This window comes from Ochotona princeps, chromosome 32 (genome assembly GCF_030435755.1).
Source record: "Ochotona princeps isolate mOchPri1 chromosome 32, mOchPri1.hap1, whole genome shotgun sequence".
Lineage (NCBI taxonomy): Eukaryota > Metazoa > Chordata > Mammalia > Lagomorpha > Ochotonidae > Ochotona > Ochotona princeps.
The window spans coordinates 1368269-1388312 of record NC_080863.1 but is presented as its reverse complement, the minus strand read 5'-3'; the positions used below and the strand labels follow the sequence as shown (position 1 = coordinate 1388312).

At 37.3% G+C, this 20044-nt stretch overlaps 1 protein-coding gene across 1 annotated transcript in view; it reads right to left on the bottom strand.

The window, feature by feature from the left end:
- The window catches only part of MARCHF1 (membrane associated ring-CH-type finger 1), a 251530-nt gene extending 233512 nt beyond the window's left edge, over positions 1-18018 (bottom strand). Inside the window, exon 1 of the mRNA XM_058657463.1 lies at positions 18001-18018. The gene's annotated coding sequence lies outside the window, so the exon portion shown is untranslated. The remainder of the gene's footprint in view (positions 1-18000) is intronic.
- Positions 18019-20044: the final 2026 nt, after the last annotated feature.

The following is a 20044-nucleotide window of genomic DNA, read 5'->3' as shown; positions in this document are numbered from 1 at the left end:
CTGTTCTCACTCAAACAAAAATAAATATCAATTTTAAAAAAGCAATTGTTTTCAACATAAATGGTAAATTTCCTGTTTAAAATTCATTACAAAGAATGAATAGTGTTACAAATATTTTTTATTCATGATAATGTTGCATTATACTGCAGTAGAGCCTCTTAGAAACTATACCAAAGTATGTACACTCAAGTGAGACCCAACTGCCTTGATTCTGGGAATTCTGTGGCTCACTTTTCTTAGTAAAATCCAATGTCAGTGACACTTTGTCAATCGTGAATTTAGGCCTGAAAACGCAGGAGGAGCTTCTGCTCTCGTGCTTTGCAGTTATGAAAAACCAGACCATAACTGTGTGCCTGGGCTCAGGAGAGCATCTTCTCCCTGGGACATGTGGCTCTGTGACCGCACGGAGTAAGAACCAACAGGACAGCTGTACCCGGTCCTCTGAGAGGAGTCACCAGGAGGACCACCAGCAAGAACAGCAGCAGCAGTACCTAATTCAGCTCTGCTGACAACACAAAACAGTTAATTATTGAAGGCATTCATTTTGGGGGGGGGGGGTTGAGTCACTGTTATGCATTAATAAATGACTCTACATTATGTTCCAGAAAACTGAAATATCTAGTTATATATCTTCATATTTTCATTATAGCAAAAATTAGGATAAAAGCAAAGCACTAGAAGAAATTCTTGGTGCAGAACACTCCTGTTTTCAGGGCCGGCATTTGAAAGGCTGCTGGTGTAGTGGATCGGACCGTCCCTTCACCCCTGCTGATTCCAGCTGCCTGCTACTCTACACCCTGGAGGCAACATCTGACGGCTCCAGTGCTTGGATCCCCAAATAGGACACCTAAACCCAGTTTCTAATCACTGGCCTTGATATAGCTCAGTCCAAACCGTTGTACATGTCTGAAGAGAGAATGAATGGATAACGACTCATCTCTCTCTCCCCATCTGCTGTTAAAATAAATTTTAATCAATTATTTTAATAGATTCTCTTCTTTCATTTTCCTTTAGGATATTATAAACATTTATAAGATTTTTCCTCATTAACTTTTCATTCTATAGAAGCATATTTATTTTACCAGACATATGCTTTTGCAAAACGTTGACTGTGGATTCAAAAGCAAAATTTTAGTGAAGATTTTAAATGCACAGAAGTTCCTGAACCAACAAATAAATACAGATGAGATTCTCCAGTTCCTTTTGGGAGTTGGGAAGACATAATTCTTTGAAAGATTTACTTAGTTTTATTAGAAAGTCAGATATACAGCGAGAAGGAAAGACAGACCTTGCATCTGCTGACTCACTCCCCAAGCGGCCGCAATGGCTGGTGCTGAGCCAATCCGAAGCCAGGAACCAGGAGCTTCCTCCAGGTCTCCCACACAGGTGCAGTGTCACAAGGCTTTGGGCCATCCTCGAGTATTTTCCCAGGCCACAGTCAGGGTGGGAAGCAGGGCCACCGGGATTAGAACCGGTACCCAAATGGGACCCTGGTGCATGCAAGGTGAGGGTGCAATCACTGAGCCATCATCAGGACCAGGGAGAATAATTCTAAAAATCGCTGGACCTAAGTGAAGCCAGTAAGTATTGTTGAATTTTACACATAATGATTTCAGATAAATTACCCAAACATCTTTATGCTGGAACTGTTATCTACAGAGTATGTTACAAAAAATCACAAATGCTTTAGTTCAAAGTAACAAAGGCAATTTTGTCCAAAAATCTTGCCCATTAGTCGTTAGTGTGTTGTGTGAAGTGATACTGTTTTGGAGTAACTTAAGGAAGAAGATGCTTGTTTAGAAAGAACTTTCCGGGTAAAGCTCTCAATTTAAAAAAAAGAAGAAGGCCTGCTGCTTTCCCTCTCAAAGACAGAGCAAGCCTGTCAAAGGACACAATCTTCACAGAAGCCTGGGAAGTGGATGCAAAATGAGAATCTCGACCCATTCCAAGAGTGCTTTCCTTAACTTCCGATCACAGCAAGGCCCAGGATACATTCTTAACTCTTTAGCAAAGGAAACAAAATTCCTTCTAAAGTCTCCTTATTTGATTTAGAATGTATCGGGAGAAAGACTCCCCCCCACACACACACACACACACTCTCAATCAATGTAGAATCCAACCTCTGGGGTTCCCACAAGCTTTCCGGCAGCGTGGTCACTAGACTCTTACCTACATTTTTTTTCACCTTTGATTACTCCTAATACACGTACAGTTATCCAGAACATCACACACATGGATAGTTCTCTTGACTAAGACTAATAAAGATATCATCTAAGGACACTGTGCTAACAGACTGCCTCACGCCATCTGGCTGGTAATTGTACACTGGCCTGCTTGCTATGCTCTGTGCATGTAAGCTTGTCTACCTTGCCAACGGAGCCAATCAACTTCTTCATGGATTAGTGTTTTCTAAATTGTGGAAACAGCCCCAGGAGGCTTGTTAACCCAAACTCTCCTCCTGCCCACGCAATCGCATACACATCCCTTGTAAATGTCGACATCTCCAAACAACACAGGCGTGGTTTTTCTCCAGTGCTTTCTTGTTATTTCACCTTCAACCGTCAACAAGTTCCCTCTTTTCAACAAGGCATGAAATGATGTGTTAGTAAATTACCCTCAGGAACACAGGGAGAGATGCCCTGATGTTTAGTACCATCATCATAGATATGTCATTTACAAACCCCATTAATCTTCTGCAGAAAATCTGCAAAATAGTGATTGAAACAAGGGGTGAAACACGTGTAGTGACAAAGCCAGTCACCCTTACATGTTCAACACGGTTTTGAGCTAACTCGTGACCAAGAAAACGCCAACTTCACAAAAGGTAAATTAAAAAAAAAAAAAAGCATGAGAGATAGTAAAATTTTCATTTCATTTAAGCAATCCACACATTTCCTATAAAGAACACAATCATTAGGTGCTGTAATGCAGTCAATTATTTTGATGCCACTTTACCAAAACACACAAAGTAACTGGGTATCATATATTCGCAAAGAAATGTGTTTAAAAATAGATTGATAAATTGTGTCTCATTTTCAAAACCATGAAGCAAGGGATGTGATCATTCCTGAAATTAACCATACTCGGCGCCTTCATCTTGCCTTGCAATCCATTTTAGGCAGAGAGAATCAGGGTTTTAATGAAGTACATCTTCACCAATCACGGCTACAAATCAGCATCATCCACGTGGAATACTTAAATTAGAATCAACATCAAAAACTCATGTTGTCATTATTCTGCCCAGGATTTTAAAACTCAAAACCCTTCTTACATCTCGAGAGGCTTTCTCCTACATGATATTTGCTAAAAGCTGTGGCATCAGGCCAGTGTGCTGCCATCCCACATGGGCAGCAACTCATGCGTTGACTGTTCCATTTGCATCCAGCTCCCTGCCACTGGCACTGGCACGGGAAAAGCAGCAGCTTGGGCTGCTGCCACCCACCAGAGAGATGGACCAGAAGCTCCTGACTCCTGGCTTCAGCCTCGGTCACAGCAGCCATCTGGGGAGTGAAGCAGCAGGTGGAAGATCTTTCTCCGTCGCTCTTAAATGACTAAATAAAATTGTTTTTTAAAAAACCAAGATCATTCAAATTTGCTAGGAAAACATGTAAGTGGTATTTTTCACGAGGAAATTCTATCCAGTTGGCACTCATGCTTCCTTTTTCCCCCTTGCTTACAACACAGTATTTTAAGTGTAACAAAGGGGACAACGGTTGCCAACCCAATGTGTCCAATGCCTTTCTCAAAAACTAAATGCTGGGGGTGGGAAACCCTGACTGTTGAAAATGTTTTTTATTTTCTTTCAGTCCAAGAGAAATACAGAATAAAATTTAACATACTAATGATTTCTCTAGTCCCATGTTCTCTACAGAGAGATTTTTAGGAGTAAGTGCTGGCGGGTTGGCCCCATTCTGTTCATAAACAGGATGCATGGAATTGGTGCAAAGGGTGTGAGGAAGGCACAACGGTCATTGCACCATTGCACGTGCCTGATGAAATGTGTGAGGCCGACAGCAGAGAAGCCTTCCAAACATTAACAAACACGTCACTCAGTACGCTTATTTCATTGCTTTATCAGGAAAACATACCATTCACATGCACAGAAAACGAAGATACTAGCAAGGACGTTATCATAGATTAGACGGTTAGGAGGAAAGTTCATGCTGCTTCAATGGTTGAACTTGGGGCGGGCGCTGCCACAGCCGTTCAAGGCACCATCTGTGATGCTACCGCTCTGTAGGAATGACAGTTCTTATTCTGGCTGCTCAGCTCTAATCCAGCTACTTCTTATCACACCACTGGACAGAAAATCTCTCCCCCTGTCCAACTCTGCCTTTTAAATATATAAGTAGGCAAATCTTTAGCATTTGAACCTGGAACATTAGTTGTAATGTAGTACAAGATTTTGATAACGGGACTGTGGGTTACTGTGCATTATTCTTCCCAGTTGTACTAATTCATTCTTGATATAAAGGTAAGCAGTATTTCATTTATTAACTCAAAATGCAAATTTCTACATTTTAGATTTTTTTAGATTCCTTATCATTGGGTGATTTTAAACTACCATTTTTTTTCTGTTTCTGTTTTTTTTTTTTTTTTTTACAAATTTTACCTTTAAATTTAGATAAATGCTTCATTAAGAAAAATTTATGGATTCCCAAACATAGGTTACTTCAGATACAATACAATTTTTTATTTGGAGAATAATTTATATAAATGGAATCAAGGTCCCATACATTTAGCAAGATAAACAAATACAATTTTCCATTCCAAGCTACAAGCTAATGTTTCATATAAATTGTAAATTTTCCAATTCCAGATGAATGTAAATCCTTAGGATTTTATATTGCTGCTTATTTTGTGAATTATAAATTTACAGACTCTCAAAATTCAAGTAAGACATATTTCAAAAGTAAGCAAACACATCTTGTCAACGTTTAGATGTAAGATAGATGTTTCCATTTCCTGTCTCTACTGTACGCTTATGCCTGTTTCGCCACATCGCTGAAACCATTATTAATATCATAGCAACAAGTCCTGTTGACTTTATTACAACACAGAAATAAAGCGGAGCTGCCAGGCTGGTCTGAACGTGAGGAAATCAAATAAAAACCATCTATTTCCATTCCACTGCTGGGATTCACCTGCTAAGCCTCAAAGCCCGGAGAAGTCCTCCACTATGCTTTTCCTTGCTATGTCCTATGGTTGGGTTTCATAATCTCAACGTGATGGTTTAATAAGTTTTTTCTCCATTCTCCTGTTTAATATATTTCTTTCATCTACATAATCTGAGTTGACCTACTCAGATGTACAGAATTGGTTTCCTAGCAATGAAAGGCTTTTTGTGAAATGGATTTTGTACTTGAATTACAGCAAAGTTTATATTTAGCAGTTCTATCTATAGGTCTTCAGATCAACGTAAGATATGCTTTGATTCATAATTTGTTTAAAATCCCTTAGGTAAGCCACAAATATTAGTTTTATGAGATTTTTAAGTCAACAGATAGTAGAGACGTAGCCCACATTAAATATGCTGTTATCTAAAAGGAGATCTTCAGAATGTTCAAAACCATGCACTTTAGGGAAATGTCTTATTTTTCTATGTACAGTATCTTAATGGAACTAAAGATAAAAATTACGGTTCTACACACTAAGATAGGAGAAGTTATTCTCCAAATCAATAGCACAGAATAATTAAAATAACTACTCATATTATGCTCTCAACAATACCATATCCCCTTATCATCCTCACATTCGCCAAATCCTCATTGACCAAATTGAAGAAAGAAAAATATAACTTAGGCGGTTTTTACATGAAATGTAATCACGAACTATTAAGAATAACATTCTGCGTGTCTAAAGGGAAGCATGGTTATTGTGAGTTTCTTGAAGCCAGATGTCGTTGGGGATTTTTCAATATGCCAACAATTGTGTAGTGTAGTACTAAACGCTTTCCTGCTGCCTGGAAATCGTTTCTGTCATGACTGTATTGCTCACTGCTTTTATAGATAACAATGAGATAATAGAAAACTATTAGAGTAAGGTAAAAAGTGATTTACTGCAAAAAAAAAAAAAAACTGCCCAATTATCTATTCTTAAGTTATAGGGAATCAGATGGAAGTGGAAGATTTAGTGATCACAGAAGTCTAGTCTTCAGGTTAGGGTTAAAGATAGATAGAAAAAAGGAAAAGTCAATTAGAAGCAAATAATACAATCTCTGGAAATAAAATATTTTTAAAAATAGCATTTTGCTGGTTTATTTTAAATTTCTTTGAAACTTAAATATACTTGGGATATAAGCTTGGCAAGTTAGAAACAGCCTAATATATTCTGAATCACTCAATGCCCCCCTCCTAATGATTAGGGTTGGACCCCGGGCTGAAGGCCGGAAGACTGGAGCCATCACTACAGTCATTCAGGATGGTACAGAAAGGTGTTATGGGGAACTAGAGCCAGGTGTCAAATTGCACCCCAGTGTGGGATCTTAACTGCTAGGTTCAATGGCTGTCTGCTTCACGGATTTTCTATCTAGGCTCACAACATTATTAAAAGCTAAACACCAGGACTGTTGAAGGGGGAAATGGCTCCCTTCTTTTCAAGCTCCAGTAAATACATATTTGAGCAAGTGTTGTTACAGTTCAACACACAGCACACATTTCTATTGCCTCTACTTTAAACTGCTACCTCAATGCCACAGCTGCCTAAAAATGTCAGCTGTCATGTAGGCATATCATGATTTTTATCAAATGATTATCACTGCAAAAAAAAACATCATTTTGGGGAACATAAGTTTTATTTTAAAATATGAAGACATTTCTTTAGTGAATATATGTAGCTAATATTATCCTTAGAACCTTCACCAATATGGTAAATCCCACATTTAGTCATGAAAAGCTTAGTGTTTCACTACTGTAACTACCAGACTGAGAGCATCCGTTTTTAAATATTAACTTTGTATTTTGTTATAACTTTTTGAATTCTTTGATCTGCCAATTTCCTGTATTAAGAACCCAAATATGGGCTCGGCAGCGTGGCCTAGTGGCTAAGGTCCTCGCCTTGATCCCATATGGCCGCTGGTTCTAATCCCGGCAGCTCCACTTCCTCTCTATCTCTCCTCCTCTCAGTATATCTGACTTTGTAATAAAAATAAAATAAATCTTTAAAAAAAAAAAAAGAACCCAAATATTCAGGCTGACACCTGTGTAACTGAAAATGAGACTCTACTTTTGAAGCCAACAAAATTTATTTTTTAAAGATTTTTATTGTTATTGGAAAGCCGAATATACAGAGAGGAGGAGAGACAGAGAGGAAGATCTTCCATCCGATGTTTCACTCCCCAAGTGAGCCGCAACGGGCCGGTGCTGTGCCAATCCGAAGCCGGGAACCTGGAAACTCTTCCGGGTCTCCCACGCGGGTGCAGGGTCCCAAAGCTTTGGGCCGTCCTCGACTGCTTTCCCAGGCCACAAGCAGGGAGCTGGATGGGAAGTGGAGCTGCCGGGATTAGAACCGGCGCCCATATGGGATCCCGGGGCTTTCAAGGCAAGGACTTTAGCCGCTAGGCCACGCCGCTGGGCCCGAAACCAACAAAATTTGTACTTCACATTTTTATTTAGAAAGCCACACTGGATTTAATTCTAAGGAATTAACAGCTATTGCATGAAAACAACGAGTTAGGGACGTAAATATTTACAAAATATGACTTTCTTAATCCAGATCAATCTATATGTACACATGTCTAAAATATAAGACTATTCATTATCTGGAGATGTGAAACTCAGAAGGCATCCAGTTAGATGTCTATGAATCCACAAACCAACCTAATAAGACAATAACTAAACCAGAGAGAAAGAGTTTAAGGACACAGAAACACTCTGTACACAGCAGGGATCACATTGCTCTACAAATGCCATTATATGACCTAATACTGAATATTATGAGCCTTAACTAGCTTATTAAATTTCTTAAACAGAGCCATAATAGCTAGCGTGTGTGTGTTTATTTGTATGTATGTGTCCAATTAATTAAGTGAAGGAAAAATAAAAGGTTGACCCTAAAGTTCTTTATCTGCCATCTTCTTTCTCTTCGTATCCCAGGGAACTATGGGTAAAGGTCACCCAGCCTGAGAGTTACCTGTAAACCCATGTTGATAGCAGCACAATTGACAATTGCTAGGGTATGGCATCAACTTAGATTTCCATCAACTGATGACTGGCTAAAGAAAATGTGATATACACACACTATGGGACACTTCTCAGTCCCACAAAAGGACGAAATCACTTGCAACAAAATAGACCCAGCTACAAACCATTGTGCTTCATGAAATAAGCCAGTCCCAAAGTGACAAAACTTTATGTTCTCTCTGATCTGTGAAAATGCACAGAGCAGATAAAACATAATCACTGTGAGATTAGCACATGTGGAATAAACTGTGTTATACAACACACCTCTGTACTCCAGAATCATAGTAAGACTTCCACTCTGATTTTATCTTAATTTCTGCCATTTTATTTTTTGTTTCCTTTACTTTCTATGTCATGATACTTTTTTATATTGTAAAGTTAAACCTATTACAGTGAAACAAATGAATATATGATTGTAAAAAATTTGAGAAAAATAAGGGTGGGAAGACAGTGAGGAGGCAGTGGGACAGGGGAAGAATCCCTACGCTTTTAAATTTGTATTCTGAAAAATGTGAAATCTACTCATTTTATACAAATGTAAAAATGAAGAATATTCGTATTTGAAGGATTAAAGTTATTCATAAGCCCATCCATAGTCTTCCATCTCCAAATCTTACCTGTCATTGCTGTGTCCAACTTTATGGCAATAAGTATAATGGATGTACTCAAAGGCTATACTGACACCTATTTGCAGAATCCACTCAATCACACGGGAGCAGGTTGCAAAACTTCAGATAACCATGACAATTATAAGGACATTACATTGACCAGCATTTATTTCAATACTGAATTTAGTTGATTCTTGAGAGATCCAAGTTATGAAAATATATTTAGGTTAATTTCACAAATAATCTGATCACATATTTTTGCTAATGCCTACAAGCCAAATACATTTGGGAGACAACTGAGAGACGGAGAGCAGAAAAGAAGAATTCTGAAGTGTTTGTTTCAAAGGTTAAGAAAGAAATTATTTCAGAGCAGCCCTAAAGGTCGTGACTGGATTCAAGGAGGAAGCTGATCTCTGCTTCTAGGGAAGTGCATACTGCATCTTGGTGTCACCTCAGCCGGATGCTAAGCTGAGTGTCACTGTATGGACTGTGCACCACACATGATGGACCACCACCAGGAAATGAGGATATATCCCTGCCGCTGACAGATCGGGTGGAGATCTCTACACCATCTTTTCTCTTGTTAAAGAGCCTTGAATATGATGTGTAAATTCTTCTCTGTCCCTGTGCAAGAACTCGGGGCAGCTGTCTGGGTTTCTAATTTTTTTGCTAGCCAAGAACACTGGACTCATGACTCTTAACTTTAGATGGAAAGTACTGAGGAATTACTCAGAGAAATCATAAAAAATAAAATGTAATGTAAATGGTTCGACTTTCCTTTTTTTTTTTTTTTTTTTTTGGTTCTAAAGGACATGAAAATCCTGCATGGCTGTAAAATAGAAAAGACGGCTTCATGCATTTGGCATTTGAAATATAGCCAGTATTGCAACTATGTGAAGAAAAATCAAACTACACTCCAATGCCTACATTTGTCACCATCCAGAGCAGTTTGATTCATAGTTGTCACAAAATAGAACAGAAAGTTGGAAGTTAGTATTCTCAGTCACATAAATAAAAGTTATTACATGTCCAAGGTGTTCCATTCACAGGAGACCCACAAGTTTGCAAAGGTAAATAGTCTTCTAGAAAATTCATAACGTTTCAGCAGATTGATAGCTACATACCATTCTGCTAGCATGAAAATTGGTACCATCTTGTTTCACTTTTCAGAATGATTGGCATACTGGAACGTTCAATGTTTAGCAGATTTGAGGCTATGTGGAAAATTTTCTGTCTGTCCAATATACTTTTCCACTCTAAAACTTTGGACATCTCTGTGTCAAGATATCTTTGTTGACAATGACATCATTGAAATAAAATCAGCCTGAAACCAACTATTTCTGGAAAAGGTTCTCTCTCATTGCATCAGATAATTATTATGTAGGGTACTGTAACAGAACTAATTACCTGAAGCACATTAAGAAGCAATGGTGCATAAACCTTTTGCAATATCAAGTTCAGAGCAGGACAAAAGGTGAGAGCATTAATGTGAATGTTGAGACAAATGAAATGGAAAGTCACAGTTGCTGATTATGCTGCAAAAACAAATTAGAGGCACCACACTTAGAGAAAAACTTTTTAAAATAAATTACTCAAAGGAAAAATTTTAGATATTATTTTCCAATGCTATAAGATCAAGACCACATTATATACATATAAGTGATTATTCAAGGTGCAAAAATGGAAAACTTAATTCCTTTTAATGTTGGTATGTTTTTCTCTCACAGGTGCTCAAGGGTGCTACTGATGCCATGAACAAAAAAGAAAAATGACTCTTGGCAACAGGAGATCACGGTTGTAGCTGCTGAGAACTAATAATGGATGAAATTGTGTTATTCTGATAAGCGACGTTCCCTGCTTGGATCTCTGCTCTGTGCAGAGCTTTGAAAGACTTCTAATTTATATGCTTACACATTTCTAATGATGTGACACAGAAAGTGTCCTCCATTTAGTGGTGCGAATAGCTTATTCCAAATAACAAAACCACCACAATTCCACAGGAAACAGATTAAAAACGTCAGTAATTGAGAAACAATGGTGATGGGGGGTGCACATTTTCCACAAATCCATGGAGATGATTTAATTCTAACAGATCTACCACAATAAACTTTCAAGCAAAAAAAAATTCTTGATGGCATGTTGCATACCTCCAACATCTGTCAAAATATTTGAAAGATATATGAAATGTTTAGACATATGTTTGACACCCTCTTAAGCATTCAGAATTCCTTCATGACAAAAAAAAGATAAAATGGTTTTTATCTATACTAAGGTATTTCGACTTCTTGTGACAGAAAGAAAACGGTCAGTAAGGTGTTATATAAGAATGTGTACTGGCTCAACATATGAATTCTTAACTTTCGGTTTACACGATGAAATATCATGGTTTTCCATGCAGTTAATTCCAATATGGAAAGCCATGGCTCAGAGGGTTAAACTGGTGCTTACAACACTGACATTTTAATTTAGAGCACAGGTTTGAGCCATGGCTACTCTGATTCCAATTCAGCTTTCTGCTAATGCACGTGGGAAGGCACCCTTGTGGGAGACCTGGATGAAATTCCCAACTATGGCTTCAACCGGAGTTTGGGCTAACTATGGTAGCCACTTGGGGAGGAAAACAGTAGATGGAGGGAATCTCTCTCTCTCTCCTTCTCTTTGTGTATTGCTCTTCCTTTCAAATAAATACAACTTAAAAATAAACTCCAGTGAAATAGCTACTGGAGAAACAAAATTGTCCACAGGCACACATCTTGTGCATATTCATAATCATTACTAAAAATCATTTCTACTCAATTAGCCTTCACTGACCCTAAGAAAGGGATTAAATCTTTAATGTACTATTTCACTTATTAAATTCTTTATTTAGTGGTGGGTTAGGCTTAATATTATAAATCTAACTGAAAACATCTCATGGTAAAATTTAAAGAAAAATAAGGAGGAGGAAAGAGAGGATTGAGTTAGGGCAGGGTAAAAGCATCATTGTGCTCTCTAAATTGAACATATCAAATACTTGAGATTTGCTCCCTGTTTATAAATAAGGCATTTTAAAATATTTATGTATTAATTTTGATTTATTCGAAAGGCAGAGAGAAGGGTTTTTACCTGCAGCTCGACTGCTTAAACGCTCACAACAGCTGGCCTGGGCCAGGTCCAAGTCAGGAGAGCTCCGACCGGGGCTCCCACGTGGGCTGCAGGTACTCAGGCGTCTGACACTTGAGTTCTCACCTGCTGCCTCACAGCGCGCACTGCACCTGCCAGAAGGAGACCGAATGCCACACACGCTGACGTGAGCTGTGGACATTTCAACCAACGTTTAGCTTGCTGTGTGTGCCTCCGTGTCTGCACCTTGCACCCTTTAGGTCTGCTTCCGCCTGGACTTCTAGCCCTCTGTACTTTATCATAGAGCTTGTGTTTGTTTTACAAGTGTTACTTAACTTACTGGACAAATGCTTAAAATCTCAAAACCTGCATGACATTACTTTTCTTGGATAATGTCTAGATTAGTTTTGGATACATCATAAACAGACAGGGCATTCTTTGCTGCTTTCCTAGGCCACAAGCAGGGAGCTGGAAGGGTAGTGGAGAGGCCGAGACACAAACCAGTGCCCATATGGGATCCCAGAACTTGTAAGGTGGAGGATTAGGCAATGCAGCCATAGTGCTAGGCCCAAACAGGAAAAAAATGAATAGGAGTACCCATCCTAATATCAGAAAAAATAGACTGTAATACAAAAATTGTTAAAAGAAACGAAGAAGAGCATTATGCAATGATTAAGAAATCAATCAAACAGGAAGATATGACCATGGTAAACATATATATATATATATATACACACACACATACATATACTCTGCACAGGTACCTGGATATTTATAACAAATCTTAAAGGATCTAACGGCAGACATAGTGTCCCACATAACAATAATGGGAACATTCAATACTCCACTTCCATAAACGAACAGATCAACTGCACAAGAAAACAAACATAAGAGCTAATCTACACTACTAATGAAATGGACTTCACTGATATCTACACAGCATTTCATTCCACAGCTCTAGAACAAAATTCATCAGTGTATGGCACTTTTTCTAGAATATACTATTTGTCATTTTATAAAGCAAGTCTTAACATTTCAAAAGAACTGATATTGCACCATGTATCTTTTTCTGATCAGAATGGAAACACAGTAACTTAAGAAACTCTAGAAAATACTAACTGCTGGAGACTAAGTAATAAGCTCTTGAATGAATAATAGTTCATAGAAAAATAAAAAATTTCCTAGAACCTAATGAAGATGATGATGTGAATACATCAAAAACATATGATATACTGCAAAGGAAGTGTTAAGATGAAAGTCTATAAATGTTAATATCACATAATTTTTTCCAAAATTTATTTTACTTACAAATCAGAATTAGTGAGAGCGTGAGACACAGAGAGACCTTCCATCCTCTGATCCCCTCCCTAGATGAGCACATGGCCAGAGTTGGACCAGTCCAAAGCCAGCATTTATGAGTTTCTTCCAGGCCCCCCAAGTGGGTACAGGGTCCCAAGGAAATGGGCTATTTTCCACACATGTCCCAGGCCGTTAGCAGGGAGCTGGTATACTAAATAATTTGAAGACGTTATAAGTAAAATTGCAATCCAAAAATGGTATAAAATTTCAGTGAAATGATATGCTTTCCTGAAAAAATAAACAACACTGACCAACTTACCAAAAAAAAAAAAAAAAAAGGAAAAACTGAGATTAATAAAAAGCACAGAGGCAAAGTTTCCTATGATAAAATCAACACACAAAAATTAGTAGTGTTTGTACACGCAAATGATGATACATCTGAGAAGGAATGTGTAAAATGTCTGAATTCATTCAACAGTCTCACCAGCAATTACCAAATAAATTCAAATGCCTTGGGATAAACTTAAAGATGTGACAGAAAATTACAAACCATTAAGGAAAGGAATGGAAGATCGCCAAAAAAAAAAAAAAAAAGGAGAAAATACTTCCATGGTCACGGGAATTAAAATCATCAAAATGTTCATAATAGTCAATGTGATCCCCCCAGAAACAGCTAAGATCAGGATCTTTGGATCCTCCTGTATCTGGGAAAAAAATGACCCTAAAATCTATAATGGAATCATGCGAGATCTCTAATATGTAAAGGTATCTTTAACCATGAAAATAAACCTGGAAGCATCATGACCCCACAAATTGAGACATTACAGGGAACCTGTAAGCAAGATAGCCTAATGCTGGCCCGAGAGTCGACATGCCGAACAGCAGACAGGACTGGACTGTCCCTGGAGAAAAGACGGTGGCTTCGATAAATGGTGGACCTTGTACAATGATCACGTTATAATGGTTCAAGGAGCTAAATCTATGACCTGAAACTATCAGATTATCAAAAAAAACCAGGGTCGCATCGCAAGACACTGACATACGGAAACACTTGTTGGATCAGATCCCAGAAATGCAGATAACACAGGTGAAAATAGATACATGGGGTTTTATCAAGCTGAGAAGCTTCTGCACAGCAAGGGAAATAAACAAACGAATGCGGCAACCAACGGAAGAGGAGACAATACTTAGCAGCTATACAGGCCATAAATCTGATGAAGGATCAACATCTGACATACTCAGGCAGCTGAAGAGACTCGTGTGCAAAACGAACTAGGCAAGAAACAGGCTAATTGTAGAACCAGGCATTTTTCAAGGAGTGAGATACAAATGAGCGACACAACATGAAAAGATTCTCTAGATTGCTCACCATAAATGAAATGTAAATTAAAAAAAAACACCATGAGGTTTCACCTCACCCCTTTTGGAATGGTTATGATTTTCTTAAATGCTGGTGGAGAATAAAGGTAACCCATTACACTGTGGGTGGGAATATGAACTCGTACACCATTATGGCAGGCTGTGACCAAGCCATTTCACACGCATCAACTTATCAAAAGGAAAGGAAATCGGCAAGGGAAGGAGTCCTCTGCTTCTATGCTGCAGCTGCTCGCATCGCAATGGGCAACATGTGGAATCTATTCAGATGTCTGTGCAGGCTACGGGGCAAGGAGATGAGGATACAGACACACAGACGGGCAGAGGGACACACAGACGCTGTGGAATACCACTCAGTCACGGAACAGAAGGACATCCTCTCGTCACAGCATAATGGAAGCATGTTGAGACTGTCATGCTTAGTCAAACAGGCCGTTCCCCAAAAGACAAATACCACATGCTTTCCTGCTTTGTGGCAACTGAATATAAAGCGCAAGAGACATCATGTATGTGGGAAATGGACACTTTGAGATGTAGTTATTTTATACTCCTGTCTGTACTCTGAGAACAGTGACTTTTCTGCTTATTACCTGCTGAATTCTTTATTTACTGGAGGAATAAGTTTGTGATCATAACATAAATTGGAAGTATTTCACTGTAAAAATTAAAAGATGGGGATGAGATTGAGTGAGGAAGGGAATGTGGGGTGAAAAGTTTCGTTATGAGCTTAAAACTATATATTTGAAACACATGAAGTTTTTTCTCCTTGTATAAATTTTACAAATGTAAAAAACAAATCTAAGCCAAGTCCACTTTACTTTATGGAATCTTCAATACATTCCTTCTTATCCACCCAAGTTTTACTTCTATAAATTTCATTACTCTGATTCTTATATCAAATTAATATTTCATTTGGTCATTCACTCATTGGTTTGCCTGGATTTACACATAATAATACACAAATGATAGATTTAACATTTTACAGATAGTCACACATACTTTGTATTTTAATCCTGCATTTAGTTATTCTATAAATTATTTTCTCCACCATGAGTTTACAGCAATTCAGAAGCAGTGGTCATATTTTGCAGTTCTTTATTCTATAGGCTTCTTAGCATAGATAGCCATTTGATAGTATCACTTAGTTTTAAAAATGGAAAAGATATAATGTTGAATCCAGCTCTACTACTTATAATTAGCATTATAAACTGGAAGATAGTCATTGTTAAAATCATTCACGAAAGATGACTATAAAGTTACACGTTTATGCTTGTGTATATTTTATATATGCATGCGTATTTGTATAAATGTATATATGTTAATACTATGTTTATATACATGTATGTATGTATGTGTATACATGTGTATTCACACACACACACACACATATATCCTTGCAATGTATAACCCTCTCAGAGGGAATGGCAATAATAGATGGAAAAAGAAGTCTAATTAAAACATTTGTGTAGATGAATTCTAGCCAGATGACACTACCCTGCCTCCCGGAGTATTCCAGATGCAGAATTCTACTTTGAGTATCCTTGAACATTTAGGTAGAACTGTACTGACTGGACATTCGTTGGGACTAGAAGCTGAGTAGATTTTTCTCAGATCAACTATGTCCTCTCTACTTGGTTTCAGAACAGCCAAGCCAATGTTGGCTGAAGGGACAAGGCTGATGTCCCATACGGCAACTATTTTTGATGATGTCATTTTGAATTTCGAAACTTAGACATTAAACAAAAGGCAGCCCATACCCAGTAAGTCACTTTAAGAAAAGATTTTTAAAACATTTTTTAAATGGTTTTACAAAGTTTTGTCTTCAGTTATTCTAGTGCATAAGCATTCTCCCAGCTTAGAGATCTACACTGGTAACAGTCCAAGTTGACTGTAGAGTAAATTTATTTTTGACCACTACAAAAAAGATTCTGTCACCCTTATATAAGCTCTCTTCACATACATAAAGAACAGCTATCTCACTCTCCTTTCTTCCTTTACAGACAGCAGTATTCTATTTCCTTACAGTTTTGTCATGGACACTATTCCTAAGACATTTTAATCACCAGTATTATCTCTCCTTTTATTTTTGAGAAAGATACATCATACATAGATAGGTTAAGTCACAGTTTAGTAAAAACAGAAAATTGATGATTTTTAAATTCAATTACAGACTTTTTTTCGGGGTGGGGGAGTCTCTTGGCTTACTTGGAAAAAAGAGTAAATAAATAGTATTTGATGAAAAACAGAACCCTCATTTCAATTAAAAGTGAAAACTTATTATTAATTTGCTGTGTGCTCTGCTTCTCCCCATGAGGGATGTTAACATTTGTCTCCACAAATTTCCTGTAGCTGTCTCTGGGTGCGTCTGTGACTTTTAAGATCTTTTAAAAGGAACGTGTCACCTCCAAAGTACTGGACAGGTTTGTGAATTCTGTTCTCGCCTTTACACGTGTTTTGCGTATATAAAACACATCTCAGCAAAAGCACTGGGAATAATTCCCACGCCGCTGAATTCAGACCCTGAGATAGGTCTTTCTACCTAGTTGTCCCCCTACACCTTTGCTATGAGGAGATACCCTAGGACATTTCTTTCTTGCTTGATGTAAATAGTCTGGTTTAAAAGCCAAAAAACTTCATTGTAAATGTCAAAGTAAAATGGAATGCCTTTCATTCTCTGAATCTACAGGGCCTGTCACAGATAATTAATTAGTGGTGAGTGGACCATTTTACCCCAATATTAGAAGGTGGTTTTAAAATAGGCGATTTGGTTTATTTGGTCTTTTATGTATTTAAGAAAATGCAAAATAGCATAATTTCAACTTTGAGATCATCAAAAAGTTGTAAGTTTGAAGACTGAGGAAACATCTGATTTTAATGTCATTTGTGAGTTTGCACACAACAGCCTTTGTTTACCTGTGGAATAATGAGGTTTGACTGTGATACGTTAAAGTCACATAGTACATATCACATCGTAATGAATGCTATAATCCTGGCAGGAAAATGGGAATATTAATAACAGGGCAAAAATTATTCTGTGTTCTAAAGAAAGTCAATAAAAATGCCTTCCTAAGGTCTCCAAGTGCCAAACAACAAAATGTATTTGTTCACAGAAATGAGCCAATTAAAATGTCAATATATTTACTGGGGCTAAATCAAAATCATGAATGGCCTTGTTCTTTTCAATGATCTTACCAATTGATAGGACTTTTATCACAAGCTATTAAAAACACTGCCTAGTAGATACACGGAAGCAGTTTTATCTAACAAAGAAATATGTTTTGCACTATTCACGGAAATTGAATAAAACTGAGATAAAAAGAATGCTTGAGAAAGTACAATCAATGATGTCTTCCACCAAAATTCAATTCCCATTCCACAAAAAGAGGTTCTTTACAGCTCAAAGTCTTCTGTAACATAAAAATAGATAAACTTACCCGATTCCGCAGCGCCGTCGTCAACCACAGCAGGGCGGTTCGGTACGCGCTGTCACAGCTCTTTGGGAGCGCATTCCCTGGAAAAGAACAAGAAAACAGATAAACAGCTGAGCTTTAAAAGTTAACATTAACAAACAATGCCTTATAACATAGGGAGAACACATACATATTCTACAAATTTTACCTTTCTACGGAGTATTTAAAGCAACAACACAAAAGGGAATAATCCCAATTTCACTTCCGCCAACACAGAGCTCAGATGAGAAAACAGCTTGTTCCATATAGTTCCAAAATATCTATATTCTTTCCTTAATGGACTCCAAGGATGGTTTGTTTTCACATAATGAAAATAAATTACCCCAAAAAAATCTCTTCTGCCATAAGAAGGGGAAGGTGTTGTATTTATTTATTCTTCAGATGTCATCTGTGTGCTGCTTAACAGAGACAGATGCGGAGGAACAGCCCCAAAGAAAGAGGAAAACGACAAAACATTAATTAAAATATAGGGTCAAGTTTTTCCCTGAAGATACTTCTGCATTTGCCAGAATGATTCAGGCATAATGAAAATGCATACAAAGATGAATCTCCTAAATGATAATATATATACATATACATGGTAAGAAAGTTTCATTTTTATACATATATTAGATATTATAAGCAGCGCAAGCAGACAAAGCCATAAATTATCTAATTAGGAACATTGTGGAGAAGACAACATTGCCTCTTTGGCATCACTCTTTAGGATCCACTGCAACGCAAGGCATCCATGCTTGCTACACTGACTTGCCGACACTTAGTGAAAACATAAAACAACACAAGCTTTCACAAGGAAGCGCTGCCTAGGACTATGATGATTTTAGTGACCTCACAACTATTTATCAATATAAAAATATGTCATTGATACTTCTTTGCTTAGGTTTCCTTTCTTGTGGAAACTATGCATCTTCAGATCATCAGAGTACATTGGTTAATAGCAAATACTGCAAACTACTGTACACAGAATATTTTCTAAATAAGAATGAAATCCTCCTTTGACCCAGAACAGTCAAATTACTGTGGTCTGTCACTAATTCTGGCCACCTCCAGTTTCCATTAAATTTAACTGAACAGCTTGAAATTTATTTGTACTGGAAAGGATTAATGTTTGTGGTTGATACAATTTAAACTGAGTTTAGATATTATATTGTTAGTTTCAAATAAAACGTATTATGAAATGTCAAAGGATCTAATAACACAGGGCAAACATGCTAACAACACACGTGTATTCAAATATATATACATAAATACATATTTACGTATCAATTTACCTGCTGATGAACCAGGCAATCGATCTATTATTGTATCTATACAAACAGATGTGCATGGACTGCTGATCAGAATTCTTTAAAGTTTTTCTCATTGGTATTAACATAAGGACTAGACTATAATGTATTTTTGCTATACGGCATGTAGTCTGTTTTATAACAAAGAGGTATTGTTGAGTGCCATACTTAAGTAAAAGATGCTCAAAGCACAGGAGGAAACAATCTATTAATAATCTAATACTGAGTAACAAAAGCTTTCACTAGAGATTGTTCTAGAATGATGCATCCATTACATCACTAAATTTTCATATTTCAGTTGGAAGCTTGACATTATCCATGATGTTATTTAATTCATCTATAATTTGCTAAACACAGTGTTAATGTTTGCCACTTTTTCCAAATGTGAGCTACGGTTATATTTTATTTACTCCATACTAGAAGTAAAATTAATATAACCGTAAGAAGATAATTTTTAAAATAAGCTTCATTGTTACTACTAATATTATTGAAGCATGAAAATAAACCTCACCAAACCTTAGACATGTACACACAAAAGTCAATAATGCTGAACAGGAAAAAATATTTTGAGCAATGAGCAGTAAATGCCTAAAAGTACGAGAACTTTCCACTGTATTCATTCAGCAGAATCAAATGCAATTCACAAGCGGTAGGGTAACCATGAACTCATCTTCAGCCTCAACATCAAACACTAACTTTCAAGTGACCCTAAGGGAAAAAAA